Raw genomic sequence first — 16,504 nt, 5'->3', positions numbered from 1 at the left:
CATTGCCTCCACAGTTTGCACCGAGGTGCTCCAATTTCAACCTTTGCTCTTTTACTATTGTTGTGATCTGCTGTGCTATAGCTGTAGCAGTCTCAGCTGAATCCTCATGGAAATTCAGCAGTCTCAACTGCATCCTCATAGGAATCAAGCAGAGTATAAGTGAAATTAAAGTGCTGCAACAAAAGTGAATAGAGTTTAATGTTTCCTTTGTTTGAGGCATCAGTACAAACTGAAAAATATCAGTCTTTTAAGTATGCATGTGCTTGCTGCAACGTTAGAGGTGTAAGCACATTCTTAGAGATACTTGATGCATTTGTGTGGCCACAGACTGCTTTCATCCCAATGGATGAGTCAGGATAAAGACCCCCTTATATGTGGTGCATAAGCTTGAGTTATCAGGGGGTTGCAGACATTCATGAAGTGCAAACTCTTTACTACTGAAACCACAGATCTACCAAAAAAAGAGAATTAGCTACAGAGCCTTCTCGGGCACCGCCACGAAGATTTGTAACTCTCTGCCACCCAAAGTCCGTCAAATCTCATTGACCTCCTCATTCAAAAATGAAGTGAAAACTATACTAATTAATATGTTTTTGCTCTAAGACACAGTATGTTTTATTGTTTATCTATCTGCCTGTTACTCCAATGCTCTGACTATCCACTACTCCTATGTGCAACTATGGACTCCAGCCTTAGCACGGTACTACCACATATTAGAGGATTTTTTGCTCCTACTATTGTATCCCTCATACCCTATGATGTGAAGCACTCGGATACTCTCTCGGGTCTTGTTCGCACTATGCAAAACTTTATAAATAAATAAATAAATAATTTAGTGGAAACATATGCGCCCCTCCGCCTGAGGAATTCGACCCGGAATTAAATGACTAATACACACACACACTGTTGTGGGGCCCCATGGACATATTGCTATCAACCATAGAGAAGTGCACGCTGAGAAAGTTGGAGGAACTAAAACACCTACACCCTGTTCCCTCTAATGTACTACCTTGTACAATGTATGATCTGCAGTGTTATATGCAAATAACAATAACATTTTTAAAAATAAATAAATAAATACATTAGATAGCTTTATGCCACAATGCAGGGGGGGGGGCGTTAGGAGATGTGATGCTTCACCTCATGGTACATCTGAGTCACCTCTGCAGCTGTGACCTAAAATAAAAAAAAGCGTATAAAAAGGTATAAGCAGCACTCAAAGAAAGTCTCCACTGGTGAAGAAAATAGTGACCACAATGGGGCTTAGCGCATACCAGCTGATTGAGTAAAATGTTTCAGCTTTCATTAGCACAAGGTGCGAACCAGGCTAAACAGGCCTCAAGTGAGAACGCGTTCCAGAATCCCCAAGTTCATGGAAGCATCAGTGCTTTATCTTTTGTTGTTTTTTATACTTTGTACCTCCAAAGAAATGCTTGTCAGGTTCTTTTAAAGAATAATCTTGATGCATTTGTAAGCTAGGCATAGTGTGTTCAAAGTTTGGCAATCTACTATTGCTTGATTATTATAACAGAAAGGATGGTTCAGAAAGCTGGATGCTCGCCACTGAAACATGCAGCAGTCAGCAGGTTATGAGTTCATATCCTGACCTAATGATTCAGCCTTCCATCCTTCAGAAGTTGGTAAATCGAGTAGCATTACATTGTGTAAAATTAACATTTGTGACACCACAAATGGCAGTAGTGTGGTATGAATGAATGAGTTTATCTTGTGAAGAGCTGTCACCTAAAAGTCTGTGATGGCTCTGGGAGAGCAGGCACATATAGCAGAATTGTCTTGGTCATCGGGGAACAGGAAACAGGTGGTTTATTTTCAAGATTTCCCTAAAATAGAGCAAGATTGGACTGAAGATCCATAGCAAGGGGCACAGTGTTCCATTTGTTCGCCAATGAGTAAGAGAAAGATCATTCTACTGTAGTGTAGTTCCTATTATCCCAATAGGCTCTGCGCATTGGAATAATATCTTTAATAGTATAGACCTAGGGCAGAGGTTAACTAGGTCTTCTACCGACGATATTAGACTTAAAGTTTTGTGTTTGCCAGCTAGCTCAGAGTTCACTAGAAACTTTCTCGAATAGGCAAGGAGGATTTTAACCTCTCTGGATAGACAAGGGATTTAGTTTCTGACAACCATAGAACATGACAACTTTGCTCTCCCCTAATCAAGAGTGTATCTCTAGAGTCGTGTGAAAACAATAGACAACTTATTTTACTCAGTCAGTACGTGCATTCTTAGTTTCACCAGTTTGTAGAGAAATAAGAGATGGGCGTGGTTCAATAAAAGATGTTATTTATTGATCAGTCTCTTTTCTCATACAAGAGAAATGAATCGCTATTATTGCAATACTTGTAGTTAAGTAAAGTGCATACAGTAGAGACAGAATTATAAAATAATACTGTAAAAGCATTGATATGTTTTCTGAGCCATATGATACTTTAAAATGGATAAAATAGATACATACATATATACATTTGACTAATCGTACTCAACTGGTGCTTCTAACCACGCCTACCCCAATGTACCTGACCTAAACCTAATACGTGGGCGGGAGTAGATAAGTAGCAGTTTAAGTTAAGTTTGCTTTGCCAAGGGACTGAATCGAGAATTCTCTGCAAGGGGTTATTCAGTTCTGTACCTGAGATCTAGAATGATGGAGGGCTGGTATCTCTTATCCCAGGTCTTGATATTCCAGCTGCCTGCGAGGGCTGCTTGGAAGCGCCGGAGCTGGATTTCTCGGCAGGAGAAAGGCAGCGTCTCGTTCTCAGCGCGTCAGGAAGTCGGGGCAGCGTCTGTGGGCTTCGCTCTCTGCTGGGCTCCTCAGCACGTCTCGCTGCTCCGATCTCGTCACCACCGCATGTGGTTGCTTAAGGCAATGTCGGTAATATTTATACCTGAAAGGTGCCGAGATTGACGTAAGGATGGACATATATACGTCAATAAGGATGTCATATGAACGGGCTCGTTCGCACATTCTTTTGCTGAAGTTCTCGGTGAAATCAAAACAATGGTTATGGGAATTTCCCAGGTCGCTGTAGGTTTGATTTGTTTTGAGAACTCCGTATGCCTTATCAGGGGCTGGAGGAATATCGCTTGTCTAATTAGATGGCATGCGTTATGACCTAATCAGATAACGTGCTTCTGTGCCGTGGTGTGGCCTAATCAGATAACGGTTTTTGCACCGTTGGATGGCTGCTAGTTAATTATTAACCAAACCAGGGTCAGGAATAGGGGAATCGATACAGTACCTATAGGAATACATCACACCCACTCCACGTAGACTATGTCCATATTTACAAATCTAGGCATAGTGAAACCAGTAGCGTTTGAGTATACCGTACCACCCCAAAATACATTCATATGTATTCAGAAAATTGGAATTATAAAATATACGAAACACAATCACATGTACTATCACGTGTACTATATGCACAAGCAGTCTAATAATGCTAAACATATAATGCATATCTTAAATTTAGCATGAATAAATGCGAAAACTACACATGAAATGGCTCTTAATACAGAAAAAAAAGAATGCGAGACCATTTCATCACAATCATAAAGTTATGTATAATAGTGCTAGAGGATAGCGAATGTCTCGTGACTACCTAAAATAGAAATTTAGTTCTCTAAGAATAATGTCTACTTTAAGCAGAAGATAAGTGTCCCAAAAATCGTAAATATTTTGGAATTGGGGAAAAAGTTCTTGCAGTCTGAGAAAATGATGAGAAAAAAATTTTCATATCGCTTTTCTTTAAAAACTTTGAAGGCCAAATTCAGGATGTGGGGAACTCCGAGTGCTAGTTTGCTCAAAGTTATTCCTGCTGCTCTGGTGAAAACATCATATCATTTAGACTGTTGAAAAAACTGTCAACAGCTTCTTGCGTAAGTTCCACTAATTCGGAAAAAGTTGTTACCATGCATTCATGAGCCTGATCATGATTGCCTCCATTGATGTTTTGATCAGCATAGCTGACTGAAGGTCGTACCTGATTGATGTTGCTTTCATCTTGTACTTCACTACCCCTCAATCGTAGTGGTGAAGACTCCACGAATGCCGTCATCAGGATTGGTAGCCGCTGGGGACAGCACAATGCATGAGCCGTTACCGGACCCAACAAGGTATCTGCATCCATTGGCACATCCGATTGTAGTGCCAGACAGGTGTCCAACACGCATTCTTTGCCGCATAGCAAGCATCTTAATACAGGCATAACACAACTTTGCCACATTGGTCTAAATGAAAGAAACCAAGTCATGTTCAGGTCTCTAAGCCGGGATAGTCCAAGGATTTTAGTTACCCGGTCCCGGTAGCCAATGGCTAGGATCATTTCTTCCCTTGTCGCAGGTGTTTTGTCTGTGACATGGTTTGCCATAGCGAAATAACAGGATCAAAAATAGAATACCCGCTACTAGTCCTAAAAGGAGAGGAAGTCCGCCAAAAATGGAATGGACAAAGTCTGGAAAAATACCCAGGATGGCTTTGAATGGAGTTAAAGCACCCGAAAACACTGCTTTAAATACACTGGAGATACCAGTGGTATCAGAAATATTTAAGATTTCGTTCAGTATTTCTGCGAAATGTATGGGGGAATTAGGTGATAATAATGAATGAATCTCTTCTGTTGTCCTTGCAACTTGGAGATCATACGTTTCTTTTGATGACGTGAGCCTGGTCGGCGTCTGTAGGAGCACAGTCTTCATTCTGCTTAAAGTATCTATTCGAATAGAAGCAATTTTCAAATCTGGCCATAACCTTGCCTCCATGTCTGGAGAGTCGCTGGGGAATAATACAGGTTCACAGCACATGACCTTCCTAGTCACAGTTATGAGATAAGGTTTTCCGGGCAGCAAACTACAACATCTGCGATCTACTATTAGAATGTAACTCCCGTTCGAGAGTCTCCTAAAGAATGGTACTATTCGTGTTGCAGGTGTGCCTAGCTGGTAACATGAAAGGTTATTTCAAGTCCCTTCACAGGCTCCGTGCAAACTAATACCCTGACACAGAAGTGTACCGCTTAGTGATCTTGCACAATTATCGCCACTGAGAAACACTTTCTGGCCTTTATTACTTACACATTCGTGCGTATAGGGCAAGTTCCATATTGACTTAATGTATCCTTTACCCAACCCTTCATACTGGCCTGCCTGTATATATTTTTGGCAGAATTGAAACTGGAAAGTAGTTATTCGAATATTTATTATTCCATGTATTATCCATTCAATGACAGGTCGTTCTGACATTGTCAATGGTAATCTCTCAAGTTTTTCAATGCTCAGAATTGTATAGTCAGCACCCTTCTGTGCCAAACTGATTTGTTTATCAGTGAGGTTAAAGATATAAAATAATGACGTTGTGTTGAATAAACGCCAAGGCACATAGCCAGAACGCAGATTTTGTAACGTCCAGCCAAGCTGTACAATAGAACGCAATTGGGACTGACCGTGTTGTAACATCAGTAAGTCTTGCGATATTATATCGATTGCTGAAGACACAATGCTGTCCAGAGAATATATTCTGGAGGACAGAGTCATTAACCCATTGTCCACCACAGAAAGTGATTTTTCCAAATTAATACGGTCAATTTCCCGTATTTTTTCTGCTGTCTCAATTTGAGTTACTTTCCAAACTTCGTTATAAGCTGGATATATAGAGGCCGCTATGAAACGTTTTTGACGCTGTTTGCGTGGTCCCAATATGAAATCACGCAAGTCAGCACCTTCTGTAAGTAAAGTTAGGTGTTGCTTAATTTCAGCCAGTGTGGACGTTTGTAGCCATTGAAGGCAGAGCTTGCCCACGCTGTAGGTGGTTACTATCCCTGGATGTTGTCTTTGGGAATATCTAGGGTCTGGCCTAGTCAATGTGAACTCCTGTATTTTGTTCAGGAATCTGTCTTGACAGTTATTTGTATCTGTGGGCCAGATCAACCATTTTTTCCATTCAGGATGTGTTCTGTTTTGGTTTAATATATGGTTTACGTCTATCTCAACATCTATAGAGCTATTACTGTTCACTGTTGGCTTTGGAATAGACGGTTTGTTCAAATCTTTGATTTTGGCTAAGCCAAGACAGGTAGTTTGTTGAATAGTGTTGTTTAAAAATATAATTTGTTCTGGGATCATGCAGGCTCTAAACAATGATTCTATACCTTGTACTTGCCAATCTCTTGTACCCCAAACAGTTTTTGCTTCAATATTATTGTTCCAGAAATCAAACCCAAATGTATTCATTTGTTCAAAGAATGAATCGGAATATATCAATTTTGTATTTGTAAGCATGGTCTTCATACCTGTCTTATTTGACAATTTGAAATAAAATGTTTCTGCATTACTTGTGTTAAACCCTGAAAAGTATGAACATTTATCATAAAATGTTTTCGAGCTATCTTTTGGAGGAGTAGCACAATGTTCCTATTGGTTATACTTTAAAACATTTCTAGGTTGTGCAGATTTATGTAGATAATGGTTACCATAATGGTTGTAGCAGAACATCTGATCATAATTAGACGAACCCTGCAAATAATCATGTTCTGTAAATTTAGCAGACATCACAAGATCAGACATCATATCATTAATACTTTCAAAGTCCCAATCATCAGCAAATGTGCTTGGTTTTACAAAGTCACTCAATGAGATCTTGAATTGGTGTGGATACTTCAGGATTTCAACCGGACCATAGATTTCATAATCAGTTTTGTCCCATGCTACACCGCCTGGTATAGGATTGGCTGTAAAGTTTACTGAAGAAAGTTCTCTTTTCTCGATGTGTGAAGATGTGTGTGGTTTAAGGACCAAGTTGATTTTCTGGCTTGCTGTGTCCATTTTAGCATATTTTCCTTCAATGGAATGTCCCAAACATAGTACTGAGATGAGCCAAAGAATGAGGATAAATGCACCAAAGGCCACCCAAAATTCAATCCATGGAGAGATCAGATAGGTTTCTTTCAGCTGTTGAAAAATTTCCTTAGCTTTGTCTTTAAAAGTTTTTGTTGATGGCTGTTTCTTTGCTTCACTCAGGTCTTCAGATGAATCATCGAAGTTGATGAAGTAGCCGGATGCTGTTCTGTCAATTGTTCCAATTGCTTTTGGATTTTGCTTTGTTTCATTAGCAAAGTCTGCAGTTACATCATCATAGGTTGTTGTTTCTTGATGAAAAGTTTTAATTTGGGTTTTAAGAGGTTCAAGTTCCATTGCTTTGTTGCATAGTCCTTGTTGATTGACTGTAGATTTTCCAAATGTGATCAGTCTTCCAGTTTGAGCCTCTGTATTTGTAGCAAACATTGGTGTTCTGCTACTTCTTGGGAGTCCACTTGGCCTACTGTTTGTTATCGGCCACATGATTGTGGTTTTACCAGGTCGATGGATATGACTCGGTTCTCCTTTTTACCAGCAAGGGGCGGTAGTACTACTGATCTTGTCCCGTTGATAGACAAGACAGGAACTGCTTTTCTCTAAGAAGGCCCAAATTCCTTCTTTACCGCGATCTTTTCTCTGACTAGATCCCCGACTTTTGGAATCCAGACAGGCCTTGCTGGGACAGGTGGTTTCTCTTCAGTGGTTGTTGGCTGTTGTTTCAGCTTTATGTTGCTCAGGTCTTTTCTTGTTTCATTTAAGTCCTGTAAAATAGCCAAACAATCTTTGATATCAAAGCTTTTGTCTTTAACCACTGAAGTCTGACTATCAAGATCTTGGATCATCATTCTAGTCCCGAACAATAGTTCGTACGGACTGAACCCTTTCAGAGAATTCCTTGGCAGGTTATTTAGACTACGTTGGACACTTATTAGATGTTTGACCCACCCAGCACCCGAACCTAATACCTTTGCTGTTATAGATTGCTTTATGTCACGGTTTTTTCTTTCTACGATTCCGTTTCCCTCGGGATGAAATGGACAAGAGTACTGCAATGGTATGCCCATGCTGGTCATGGCCTCCTTATAAGCCCGGGAGCTAAAAGCAGGACCCTGGTCAGAATGTAGCATGCCAATTGCGTATGTGCCGATAAAGACTCGCAAATCTTTTATAACAGTTTGGGCGTCAGCCGATCGCTGGGGCCACATCCATATGAATCTCGTGCATGAATCCACTGCGACCAAGATATATTTATAGTTACCATCCCTTTGTAAGGCACCACAGTGGTCCAGGTAAACACAGGCTAATGGTTTATCTGAGATCAGAAGGTGCGTCTGTGCTGGTCGTTTCACTGTTGATACTTTCATTCTTTGACATGTTTCACATTCTAGAACATAGTTCCTTGTTTGTCTTCTCATTTGTGGCCACCAGTATCTCTGTTTTAATAATGATACTGTGGCTGAAACGCCAGCATGTACAGAAGCGAGTCCTTCGTGTGCCGCTATAATGAGTCCTAACCTATGTTCCATGTTTGGAATTGCCCTATCCCCCACTCCAGGGATTCGAGCAAACGGAACATTATTTGCATCAGTTATGTATGAGTACTTTACTGGAAAGCCTTTCGGGAGTGTTTCTATTGCATCTTTTTCTGTAGCGCTGACAGCCTGTAATATTTCGCTGTCTATTTTTGTTTTTGACCGGGTGATAGCAGCTACGGAAGCCGTTTGCACTGCTGCCTTCGCTGCTTCGTCAGCCAATGAATTCCCTGCAACGTGAACGCCATCACGTTGATGACTCAGTGTATGTATCACGTGAGTCTTTTGTAGTTCCTTTTGCAAAAGAACTATTTGTTCCCAAAGCATTTTATGTTTGATTGTGCCACCTTTTGCATCTTTAAAACCATTCTGAACCCAGATCTGCAAGTATTCATTGTAAGATTGGACGCAGTAATATGAATCGCACACAATAAGTGTGGGGAATTCTCGATCGGTATTTTCAAGCGCCATCTTGAATGCCAGTAATTCTGCTCTTTGAGCTGTACAGTCTCCTAGAGATTGCGTTTTAGTGACCACTGGTTTAAATTTTCCTTCATGCCAGTGACCTTTAACAATCGCGCACGCAGCACTGTAGGCTTGCTCACCCCCCACTGCGAGTTGTGCTGATCCGTCTGTATATATTATACAGCCGTAGTGTTCTAGAGGCAGAATTTCGGTCGGCGGAGGACATTCGAATTCATATTGGAGAAATTCTTGTGTTTTTAAATTGGGATCAAATTCGTATACCACGTCTGTTGTAGCAAGAGAGTTAGCCCACTGTATCCACCTTGGATGGAGTGCTTTAGCATTCGGAATGCTTGCCTTTGTTACCGCCTCTAGGGCTGGTATAGGTGTCACGATTATTATTCGTTTACCCTGTGCTAGGGCCCGCTCCTTTGCTACAGCAGTCTGTACCGCGGTCAGAATTTTTTCAGTTGGGCTAAATTTCATTTCAGCTTTTGTGTACAAGTGTGATTTGTATGCTATTGGTACCTTCTCTCCCTCATTAGAGGTCAGGTATGTGAATCCGCATCTTCCTGGGATGACTCGAATCACAAGGTTGCGTGTGTTCTCACGTGTTTGTAATTTTGTTTTAGCTAACATATCTGTTTGTAAAGATCTCAAAATTTCTGTGTGTTTTTGAGTCCAATTGATTCTTTTAAAATCTGGTTTTATTAGATCATAGAGAGGTTTGATTCTCTCAGCATAATTTATAATGTAAGTTCTTCCGAAATTTAGGAAGCCTAGAATTGATTGTAAGTTTTTCAGTGTTCTAGGTGCTTGGATTACAGCACATTTCTCTAGGAAATTGTCAGCCAGGCTTTTGCCTTCACTTGATAGTTCATATCCTAAAAACAGGACTGTTAGATGGGCAATTCTTGACTTTTTAAAGTTGAATTTGTAACCCTCTGCTGCGAACCCAAGTATTATGGTGTTCACTCTCTTCAAGTGAGTATCCAAGTCATCATCTGTTAGATAGATGTCGTCGACATAAGATAACGCCTCGTCATCATATGTTTGTAGTAATTCTGTTACTCTTGCTGAGAATAATCCTGGGCTGTTCTTGAACCCCTGGGGCAAACAACAGAATTTTTTTTGCGTGCCATTTATTGAGAACGCCGTCAAATATCTGCTCTCTGGTGCTATAAAAGAATCCATTAGAAATGTCTAATGTGGTTTTGTATTTTTTGCGCACTATGTTATTCATTAGTGCAGCACTATGCGAGTTTTGTACCGCAAATGTTTTGCAACATGAGTTAAGGTGTCTGTAGTCCAAAACAAGACGATATGAATTGTCTGGCTTGGAGACAGGAAACAAAGGATTATTCATTTGTGAGGTGCAAGTTTCAATCACCCCCTGGTATTCAAGTTGATCTAGGATCTCTTTTACCTGTTTTTTAGCTTCTTGCTTAATCGGGTACTGCCTCTGTGCAGTAGGTTGTGATTTTAACTGGATTTTGTGAGGAGGAGAGTCCTCATCCCATCCCACATGATTTTTATATAAGGCAGGGGCTTGAGCTACTGCCCACTTTCTTGCAAGTGTATATTTTTTATGAATTGGAGTATGGTTTGAGAAGGCAGGCATAACTATTTCTTCGCCATGTGGGCACTCCCTGACAAACTCTGGAGGCCAGTCTCGTTCAGCTAGAAGGATGTCATAGCCCTTGGACAGATTATCCCAAAATAGTCCCCTTATTTTTCTAGTCTTATCCCCCTCTATACGCAATGTTATTTCATATATTTTATGAGGTTTGCTAACTCTGGTATCTGCAGTTTCCACCTGAATGTATTCATTCGTGTCCACTGTCTCCAGATGATTCATAAGGACTTTGCGAGCTATGCTCACTTCTGCTGCGCTGTCTAGCATTGTCTGAGCCCATTCTCCGTTTTTCAGCTGTGTCCTCAGTATTCTCGGCATTGTTGATTACTTTAATACTGGCTACCTTCTTTTTTGGAAATTGTAATTTTTTATTCAGATGAGCAGGTTCTTTGTCTTTGGACTTGACGTGCTCTTCCCTTTGTTCTGATCGTCCTCTTCTTTCCGATTTCTGCGAGGAAGTCTGAAAAGATTGAGAGGGACGTGTATCAATATCTTGATATCTATCAGGTTTTTTTATATTATCCCTATTTCTAAGGTTGTATTTTTTCACAGAGGGCTCCCTTTGGGGAGACTTGCGTCCTTGGTCGGGAGATCTTTCTCTCCGCCGAGGAGACCTTCCTCTGGACTCGAATCTTTTTTCTTTAGGATTGGATTGTTTATTTCCATCCCAGCTCTTTTTTTGAGTGTTTAAGTTATTTTTTATAAATACCTTTTCAGGACTTTCAACTAGTTGGGGTTTCACTGGTATTCCACCCAAACTATCTCTTCCTAGTTCTTCATAGGATTTTTCTATGATTCTGGCGATTTCCGATGGTTGGTCTGCTATATTTGTCTCTTTTAACCTCTGGCGAATCGCCACATTTGCTGCTTCTCCCTTTATGTTGGCTAATAATATTGCAGAGACCTGCTTGAAGTCTTTCAGTAATTTCATACCGAGAGTTAAAGCGGGTTCTGGACCGTATTCATCTTGAATCTGTTTTAGCACATCTGGTATTACTGACATGGATGGTACACCATGTGTTTTTGTGTAAATGGAAGCAAAGACTGTTCCCCAAGTGTCACAGTCCTCCACATGTGGTGCGATTCCCATTTGAAGACAGATAGTCAGAATCCTATGTTTTTCAACAGGGGTGGTATCCGGAAACACCGCCTCTATTTGAGTTATTTTTTGTGCTAGCCAGAAAGGAATTTGTTCCCGTTTTGCGGGTACCTTACCTAGACAGGACTGTATGTTCTGTGGTGTAATTTTATTTGTGTTCCCCTGATGACTGGTCAGCTGTGGAATTTTAATAGCTGGTTGGATTGTTGAAGTCCGCATTACATATTGGACTAATTGTCTATGTATTTTTATTAATTGTTTTAGCTGTGCTAAAAGTTCTGGTGCAGGCATTTCTTCAATGTCTGGATGTGGTGTGTATCCGGCTAGGACCGGCCACGTTGCTCCTGGTCTACCTAGTGGACCGAGCCTGGTGATGTGATTATTATGTTTTAGGGCGCCATTAAACAAGAGCAGGTGCTCTTGGAATTTGAGTGGTATTTCCACCTCCTCGAAAGGAGTGTACTCATTAGGAGGTTCCTCTATTTTGTAATAGTGGAAGTCCTTTGTTACAGCGTTTGCTGCTGGAAAGTTTATCCATGAATAGAATACCTCTGTCTGCCGATATTCGTGTGCCTCAATTACGAATATGACTGTACCACCTCTTGGTGTCAGTCCATTTTCTATAAGTTTTAAGGTTATAGATTTTCTTATGTTGACCGGGATGAGTATTATATCCGGGTCATTTTGTTGCAGAGTATTATCTGCTTCTAGGAGTTCAGCTGCTAGTCTAACTGTCTCCCTTTCTTCTTCACTTTCTGTCATTTTACTGACAGGAAGGTTATTCTGTTTGTTTGCAGATCAGGTTTCTATGGGAACAAAGATTAGATGCACAATATTTTGGAACAGTGTATCCTTCAACGTTGAGTAAACCAAGAACCATACATAGGAGTCTCCTCCTGCGAGGTTTGGCGGATATGACCTTTCACCCACTCCAGACGTCTTTGGAGTATTATGGGAAAAAAGGGGTCTGTGTGAAAAAGCACGACTGAGTTACTCTAATGTCTTGCGTTAGTTTTATCGCCTATCCAAACATTTGGGCCCCATGTAGTGTAGTTCCTATTATCCCAATAGGCTCTGCGCATTGGAATAATATCTTCAATAGTATAGACCTAGGGCAGAGTTTAACTAGGTCTTCTACCGACGATATTAGACTTAAAGTTTTGTGTTTGCCAGCTAGCTCAGAGTTCACTAGAAACTTTCTCGAATAGGCAAGGAGGATTTTAACCTCTCTGGATAGACAAGAAGGGATTTAGTTTCTGACAACCATAGAACATGACAACTTTGCTCTCCCCTAATCAAGAGTGTATCTCTAGAGTCGTGTGAAAACAATAGACAACTTATTTTACTCAGTCAGTACGTGCATTCTTAGTTTCACCAGTTTGTAGAGAAATAAGAGATGGGCGTGGTTCAATAAAAGATGTTATTTATTGATCAGTCTCTTTTCTCATACAAGAGAAATGAATCGCTATTATTGCAATACTTGTAGTTAAGTAAAGTGCATACAGTAGAGACAGAATTATAAAATAATACTGTAAAAGCATTGATATGGTTTCTGAGCCATATGATACTTTAAAATGGATAAAATAGATACATACATATATACATTTGACTAATCGTACTCAACTGGTGCTTCTAACCACGCCTACCCCAATGTACCTGACCTAAACCTAATACGTGGGCGGGAGTAGATAAGTAGCAGTTTAAGTTAAGTTTGCTTTGCCAAGGGACTGATTCGAGAATTCTCTGCAAGGGGTTATTCAGTTCTGTACCTGAGATCTAGAATGATGGAGGGCTGGTATCTCTTAGCCCAGGTCTTGATATTCCAGCTGCCTGCGAGGGCTGCTTGGAAGCGCCAGAGCTGGATTTCTCGGCAGGAGAAAGGCAGCGTCTCGTTCTCAGCGCGTCAGGAAGGCGGGGCAGCGTCTGTGGGCTTCGCTCTCTGCTGGGCTCCTCAGCACGTCTCGCTGCTCCGATCTCGTCACCACCGCATGTGGTTGCTTAAGGCAATGTCGGTAATATTTATACCTGAAAGCTGCCGAGATTGACGTAAGGATGGACATATATACGTCAATAAGGATGTCATATGAACAGGCTCGTTCGCACATTCTTTTGCTGAAGTTCTCGGTGAAATCAAAACAATGGTTATGGGAATTTCCCAGGTCGCTGTAGGTTTGATTTGTTTTGAGAACTCCGTATGCCTTATCAGGGGCTGGAGGAATATCGCTTGTCTAATTAGATGGCATGTGTTATGACCTAATCAGATAACGTGCTTCTGTGCCGTGGTGTGGCTTAATCAGATAACGGTTTTTGCACCGTTGGATGGCTGCTAGTTAATTATTAACCAAACCAGGGTCAGGAATAGGGGAATCGATACAGTACCTATAGGAATACATCACACTCCTATGCGAGTCCGATGAACAAGAAGCAGTTGGAGCAGGGCTTGCCCCTCATCATGGGTGGCATGGCTCTGCCTCCTCCACTTTCCAAAGCATGATGAGTGCCCGTGAGGCTGAACAAAGGTCAGCCTGGCGGACACTCACCATGTCAGGGTCAGGTAGCTAGGTACTCTACATGTGCTAATCCACAGACGTCTTGCAGCCTGAGATTAGCTTTCCAGAGCTGAAGATTTCATAGCCCTGAGGACAGTGACCTCCTCAGCCCCGCAAAGCCCTGTGAGTCCTCCCCTTCATGATCAGATGGAGTTTCATCAATAGAATTTACCCTGGGTGTTTCAGGTTTAAGCCTTCAAGTATTCAAGGCTGACTCTCTAGCCATGATGCCTCTTCACAGAATAGGGTGGAGTCAACAAGTCACTCTGACCTCTCCCCACTCTGTGAGGAGATAAAGAAGGTCTTCCTCAAATTGCCTGGCCCATGACAAAGTTAGTCAGTAAGAGGAGGTGGTAAAATCTTATAGTTTTCCCTTCTCTCCCTGAGGCGTCTGGCTTCTGCCAGTGCCTTCTGCTTCTCCCAACTGCTACCCGCTGGTCCTGCCAATACCCCCACTGAGCAGTAACTGCTATTTTCGTAATGTTTGGGTGCATGTGTGTATGTATGTGTATTTATGTGTGTGAATGGGGTGTGTGAGTATGTGCGTGTGCTTGTAAAAGAATGGGTGTGAGTGAGTGTGCTTGATAGGTGGGTGTGAGAATGTATGTAGTGCACTTGTGAGTGGATGGATGGAAGGGAGTGTGTGTGAGTGTGTGTGTGCGAGCCTCTGCCCACCCGATTATTAGTAAGGTTTACAAGCCGCCACTGAGTTAGAGCAAGTTGAAGTTGGCAGAATGTAGGGTGTAATTTGAAGATTAACGACTAGCCAACTGCTGTAGACAGATTTGTTGTATGCGGTGGAAAGTCTAGTGAACTAAGCAAAATCCTGGAAGAGAGACCAGTGAAGTAAGTAAACACCATGAAGAGAGTCAGTCTTGCAGTGAGGAGCCCATGAAGGACCATCAGCTAGCCATAAAATGGGGTTCTGCATGAGAGACCCAGGATGATAAAAAAATATCTTATTTCTATGAGCCAGTGCTACCAGATGAAGAAATGTGTGATTAAGACCAGAAGTGCAGCTCCATGTTCTACCATTTTACCATAGTCAATCTGTCATGGATAGTATTTTCATAACTCACTCTGTAGAGTACCAGTGCCTGCATTGCTGTTCTTAAACTTGTGTTCCTCAAATAATTAAGATGAATTTAAAAAAATGCAAAGATTCGGAGCTGCAGAATAACGTTTTTAAAAATCCTACCACCGACGAGAACAGCCACCCATTTCTGAATGGGAGTTAGGATGTGGACATGAAACAGCAAATCAGGCAGTTTTGGGGTTTGTGACTTTAGCTTATGTAGCACTGTGGTTTTTATTTCTGGAATTTACCTGAGATTGCTGATGGAGTTCTTACTCTGAAGTATAGTTTGGTACTATATTCCTAACATTGTTGGATTGATTTGAACCTGCCATGGGTCACTTCTGTCAGGGGTTCCTAATGGGCCAAATGTACTAAACTATTTTGCAGTCGCAAACAGTCTGATTCGCTATTTGTGACTGTCAAAAGGTAGTTACCCATGTACCAAGCCCATTTTAGGATCCAAATACGTTTTACAGATAACTAAATTAGGTTTGGAACTGCTAGGGCCACAAACATATTGTTGATGGTAACTCCAAAGGTCTGAAGGACAAGCAGTGGAGGTCGTTCCTTCTCCTATCTGACCCCTAAGCTCTGGAACTCCTTACTAATTAGGATAAGCTAAATTGAAAATGAGATAATCTTTAGAAAGATGTTGAAGGCATAGTTGTTTGCGTAGTTGTAGTTTTGGCCTGTTTGGGGGTAGAGCATTGGAATCACTAATGGATTAGAGCCTTGTTGGTTGTTTAACGCTGGGAGGCCTTTTGGGTAGCAATGCTCTCTATAAATTGCCAAGAATAGAATAGAACTAGATACTGAATCACTATTTTGAAGGAGCATGTTCAGATCATCCCTTCCAAATGGGCTGTTGGTATCAGATTCTTCAAATTATGTATTTATTTATATATTTCACATATTTTTTAACCTTAACATCTCCAAAGTTATAAATACCCATAACACTGTAGTAATAAGTGCAACTCAAGCTCTTACATAAAACTGGATGTAGTGGACCAGGAGGGGGAAGTCAAAGAGGAGGGATGACGACATATGATATAAATATGTGAATTTGATTGGAAACCATTGAAAGTTACAGTTAGAAATTGGGTTGTTGATTGACTGGGTGCGAGCCCTGGCCAAGCAGCAGCCACAATCCTAGTCAGAGTAAGGTTCAAGCAATCACAAAATGAAGCTATTCTCAACCCCATGGCAGCTTGGCACAGAACAGTCAGGCTTAACTTACAGGCAATGTGAAAAGTATTTGTGCAAGACTTCAA

The sequence above is a fragment of the Lissotriton helveticus genome, chromosome 5_1 (genome assembly GCF_964261635.1).
Source record: "Lissotriton helveticus chromosome 5_1, aLisHel1.1, whole genome shotgun sequence".
NCBI lineage: Eukaryota > Metazoa > Chordata > Amphibia > Caudata > Salamandridae > Lissotriton > Lissotriton helveticus.
The sequence above is the reverse complement of the archived record's forward strand: the minus strand, read 5'-3'. Positions refer to the sequence as shown.